This window comes from Temnothorax nylanderi, unplaced genomic scaffold (assembly GCF_030848795.1).
Source record: "Temnothorax nylanderi isolate EJ_2023f unplaced genomic scaffold, tnyl_v1.0 TNYL_tig0033_pilon, whole genome shotgun sequence".
NCBI lineage: Eukaryota > Metazoa > Arthropoda > Insecta > Hymenoptera > Formicidae > Temnothorax > Temnothorax nylanderi.
The window spans coordinates 31,170-36,645 of record NW_027249095.1 but is presented as its reverse complement, the minus strand read 5'-3'; the positions used below and the strand labels follow the sequence as shown (position 1 = coordinate 36,645).

The window sequence follows — 5,476 nt, the reverse complement described above, 5'->3', positions numbered from 1 at the left end:
AATGCCGCGTATAAAAGATGAGTTGTACTAGTACAATAAAGCGAGAGAGAATAAATTAATTGCAATGTCATTAGGAAGAAAGGGGCAACCTCAATTTCAAGGATGATAATTAAATTCATGCTCGTTGCCGCGCATCTCTCGCCAATTTCCAAGAACGTCGCGTCTAAGCCCGTATTTGCGGCAGCATTTCAGTACCGCGAGAGGATTCGATACAACTAGAATCGCTTTAAGAGACGCGTGTAATCACCGCGCGAAATAAATCGACACGTTGCCGCGAATCAGTTTGATGGAAAAAGCATTTCGCGACAGTTGTTCGGTAAATTGAAAAAGAAGGGAAAAAGAGAAAGAGAGAGGGGGGGAAACGGGTTACGACCGGGTACAATCGTCGAACGGTTTCAAAGGCATTATCGGCACAACGTGGTTTCCCCATTTGTTCGCCGCGTCATTCTACGATGCTGCCACAAGTGCATCACGCGAGGCGGTCGTTTCAATGGCATCTCTTCTCTTCGCCGACGCCGAAAGAAACGGGAGAAAAAGAAGTAACGGGCGTTGCGTCATCGCGCCCGATGAGGACCGTAAGAAGGCCGCGAGACCGTCGTCTTGGAGAAATATATCTGAATAATTGAGACCCGACCGTCGCGTCGCGTCGCGGCCTCGATCGATCTAATCGACGATCATTCCGTTTCTTTCCCGCGATATGAGTTAAAGTCTCTTCCTCCTTCTCCCCCCCCCCTCTCTCTCTCTCTCTCTCTCTCCTCATCTTCCGTTCTCCCGCTTCTGCTCTCGTGTCTCTTTCATCGCGGCACTTTGTAGATATTGCTTTTATTCGGACTCGCTGATGTTACTGCTGAGTTTCCGTTTTCAATCCTTTTAACTTTGTACGAAGCATGGCGCGTGTATACGAACATTTAGCACACACGAGGCTGTGTGAGATGAAAACGAGCTTGAACCAGCTTGAGCTAGCTACCGAAGAATTTTCAATAGCTCGAGCTTAGAGTTATGTTATGTCCTGCGGAGTTCACGATTCTTTTACGTTATTCAACTGTGTATCCTACCGGAGCTCCAAGAATTATTTCGTGAAAAGGTAAACTAAACGGAGCCTGACAGGTTGGTTTGCCTTTGAAATTTATTATTTTAAGTATACCAGGCGTATATAGCGGTCGGAAAAGGAAAGACCGAGCGAAGCCGCAATCGAGAGCGGCTTAAGAGAATTTTTACGTGAACAGAAGGAAACGGAGTAACGTATAGCTGGCGCGGATGGGAGAGGCGGAGAGAAAGGAGGACGAACGAATGAAGACAAAAGGAAGGCCGGTGCCTGGCTCGGAGGGCCTTTCCGTCGTCCCGTAAGCTTCCTTACTCTTCTGCTCGCTCATCCAAGCGCCGAGATACGTGCTTAGAACTCTCGAGCAGCAGTCGGCTGTTCTTTCAGGCTGTTCAGTTCCGTTCCGTTCCGTTCCATTCAAATCCCCAAAGGAACCCAGCTCCTTTCCCGCTCGCGGCTTCTACTTCCGTTACCTTCTATGAAAGACATATCCTCTAGTTTAGAGATACGGACCCCCCCTCGGTGCATCTCGCACGATGCACCTCTCTTCGGGTCGTCGTAAATTTGATAAAAGTCCCGTCTTTTTTCGCCGACGGGAGACGCGAGAAACCTTATTGGGACACTACAGTGGGTATCTCGGTGTATTCGAGGTAATACGGCGCTCATTGCGTGGCATATTTTAATTACAACTTACCGTCTGAAAAATTCATTTATTTCGACCTTGCGATCGTCGACGCGGTGCGTATAATTTCGAACCTACAAACCGGCATTGTATATTACGAATTTGCACCATGAAATAAAATACAGAAAGTGCAAATTAATACGACGCAATTAATACGATGCGTTTACTTAACGGTAAACTGGATGGGCGATTGGAAAGCGGAAGTTAAATTTAATTTTAACAATATCCCCATATATTTAAAAACCTGCGAAACTTTATTTATTTATTTAATATAAATTTAGATTTTTCGATATCGAGAGAAATATTAAACAGCTTAATTCAATAATACTGTTACGTAATAATTAGACAATACCGTATAATTAGCTCTTTGCATTGACGCAAATTGTATTTTCTCCATTAATTTTGTTGTGTTATAAAATATTATCGACGATGTATTACTGCCAGGATGTAATCACCAACTCTGCTAAATAATTCGGAGCACTGTGAAAAAAATATGGGATTCAGAAATCCGTGTTATTCATTAAATATTTCATGGGATTCCAATGAGATCTCAATAATCCCAAGATCCCAAAATAATTTTATTTCCTTTCCGTTGTAACATAATATAAAAACATATTGTTTAATATTTATTGCGTACATGTTTAATTATTTAATATTTATTGTTTAATACTTATTTGCTTTTATATCAATTCATATAAATCATGTATAATACGATTTTAAAGGATTTAAAATATAATCAGAAAAACATTTGTATTTATATCGTAGGGAAAATTATTTCGAAAAGAGAACAAACTTTTTTTACTGTTATTTTATTATATTTATATTTATTTAATGAATGTAACAGTAAAATTTTCATTCTTGATACAACTTAAGACTAACGATTTAAAAAAAAATAATCAAGGTAAATGTACCAATGTCTGGACACTCTGGACAGTCAGTGAACACATACCTATGTCTGGACACCTTTATCATTTTAGTTCTTAAATAAGTATAACACGAATTAACGTTTGGATACTATAACTAAAGTTTCAAAATACAAGAAAAATATTTTTATCTTTGATTTTAATTCGCGTTATACTTATTTAAAGACTGGGTCCTGACATAGGTACGTGTCCATTGACTGTCCAGGAATTGGTACATTTACCTTACCTTCCGGCGGTTGCGCCCTTTCATAACGGGAGCAGGCGCGCTATGTACCTACACAGTACTGTAATCAGATTGGAAATTTGAAAGGATAAGGGATATTATCGTAAAATATAAACATTATGCGGTGAAAGTTTACGATATTTGAAAGTTTATTAATGATTTATTTGAATAATAATTGTTACAATGTTTATCGTATAAAAATCGAAGAATGAAAAAAGTTATGAATCTATTTCAGACTGAGTACTTTGACAAACTTTACAAATAACAGAACGCGTAGAATGTTTTTTACAAATAAAATGTGTACATTTATGGCATGTCAAGGTGGTAGACGTATTTGTGCAAAACTTGCATCTCCCTCGCTTTCGACGACAATCGAGTGATTGTTCTTCCTCCTCAGCAGGGACATTTTTCCATAGGAATGCTTGAATATCGATGGGTAGCGATTGTATTTTAGCTCGCAGCGCAAGTTGTTCTTTTATCAGGCCGAAAGCTAGATCAGTCAAAAAAATTCTCCGTCGATACTGATCTCGGTCGCAATATTTCGCGAAGTATCTGGGAGTTTATCCCTGCTATGTTCAACATCATGAAGAACAAAGCTAGAGGCCATCGGTTAGTGATTCTAGCTACATAATACGCAGCGCACATTTTATCCACTGTATCAACTGCTCCTTTTGTTTCGTTATAACTGAGCACCATTTCTGGTATTCTCGTGATTTTATCAAGCTCTGCTAAATCGTGCATTGTGGATAATAAGATAACTGCGTTATTCGGTTTCGGCACGTACGATACCAAAGTTTCCTGCTTTCGAAAACCGAACAACGAAGATTGAGTCTTTCGGTTTTTCCTTGGGAGAAATTCCGGGGGAATTTCCAGTTTGTTTTTGCGCATAGTTCCAAGGAATGTGATATTCTTCCCCAAAAGATACCTGGCCAGAGGCAGGCTGGTATACCAACTGTCCGTTGTCAGATTTCTATTCGAGCCTTCGATTGGTTCGACAAGTCTTTTTACAATGTCAGTCGGAGAATTTGACACGTTGAAAGGTCCACTCGGTTGCGTTCCACAGTAAACTTCCAAATTGCTTGTGTAAAAGGTTTTTGCGTCGCACATTGCAAAACATTTTAGTCCATACTTAGCCGGTTTCCTCGATATGTACTGCACAAAGCTACAACAACCTCTGAATGGATGCAGCATTTCATCAATTGTAACGTATTCGCTCACGGTGTAACTGTTTTTACAATTTCTGACAAATGAGTCCAGCATCGATCTGATTGGTGCCAACTTGTCTGTCTGTCTGTTTCCTCTCACTTCTCGTTGACTTATCATCGAATCGGAGACATCTCAACAAAAATAGAAACCGCTTGTAGCCCACGACTGCTCGGAGTATCTGTATTCCGGTTCCATTTGTTGCCCACAGTTCCAGAACATTAGTGTAAGATCCTTTCTTCGTTCCAATAAAAAAAAGAGCCCCGATCAAAGCTAAAATCTCACACCTCGTGGTATCTCGGCAGTCCCTCTCTCGTTTATATGAAACAGCATTCCGCTTGGACTCGATGTACATATTTGTGTATTTGACAATATCATCGACCATACCTAAGTCAAAAATCTTATGAAATGCACTTACTTCGTCGGTGATGTCTTTTGTGGCTGATGTTAGTCCGGGTAAAACTTTCATAACGTTCCTTTTTTTCACTTTCGACGGTTGTGAATAAGGGTATTTCTTCCATTTCAAGGACTCGTCGACATTTACGTAGTAGTAGTAAGGTCGCTTTACCTGGGTTTCCTTCGCAGATCGATGAACGGCTTTTTGAAATGTTATTTGTTTCGCCTCTCTTCCAAAAAATAATTCCCCTTCGCTTGTTTGCGCCCCTTCTGTCTCGTCACCGCTCTGTTCCGACTGAGTGTCGTGATCACTCCTGTAAATCTTTTCTTCCTCATTTTCTGAATCATCCTCGTTGTCGATAGACTCTTGTGTTTCTTTCTCCAAATAATCTAATAAGCCCTTTCTCAAATTATGGTTTGTCGACATTCTAGAACAATAACAAAAGAAAAATCACGTAATAATCTGCATAATAAAATCAATAATTTTTTATTAATTCCAATAATCGGCATAAAATTTTATTTTAATTCATACAGTTTGTAAATAATAATAACAATGCTTAATAATGATAATAATAACAACAAGACAATGAAAATATGTACAATTATATGCAGATGTTGATCTCGTCGTTATCGCGGGTGCGGACGCGCTAATGTACTTTGTACACACGACGGAACAGGAACTTCTAAAAATCCGTAAAATCTGTATAGCGTTAGCAAAACGACAACTACGCCTTTCGACAATCAAACAGACACTGCAGGAATAGCTCGGGGAGCTGGAGCCAGGATCAAACTGAAAGTTTCCATGCATCCCCTCCGTAATCACCGCGCGTGTGCACAAAATACACAGGCGCGCCCGCCGGAAGGTTAATCAATATGTAGGTATTGCAATAAATATTGCATCCTTCCGTACATATATCTATTCCTTTTTATTATAATAATAAATTCGAAGCCGAAGTGAGAATATAAAATCAATAAAAGGATTTTATGAAAAAGGTGAAGTAAAACGC

The 5,476-nt window shown here is 39.8% G+C and overlaps 1 long non-coding RNA gene across 1 annotated transcript; it reads right to left on the bottom strand.

Annotated features, from left to right (window-relative positions):
* Positions 1–2,995: 2,995 nt before the first annotated feature.
* Positions 2,996–5,264, bottom strand: LOC139770780 (uncharacterized). Its single transcript, XR_011717818.1, has 2 exons — positions 5,070–5,264; positions 2,996–4,897 (listed from the first exon to the last, which is right to left on the bottom strand). It is a non-coding gene; the product is annotated as an uncharacterized lncRNA (long non-coding RNA).
* Between the last annotated feature and the right edge of the window lie 212 nt (positions 5,265–5,476).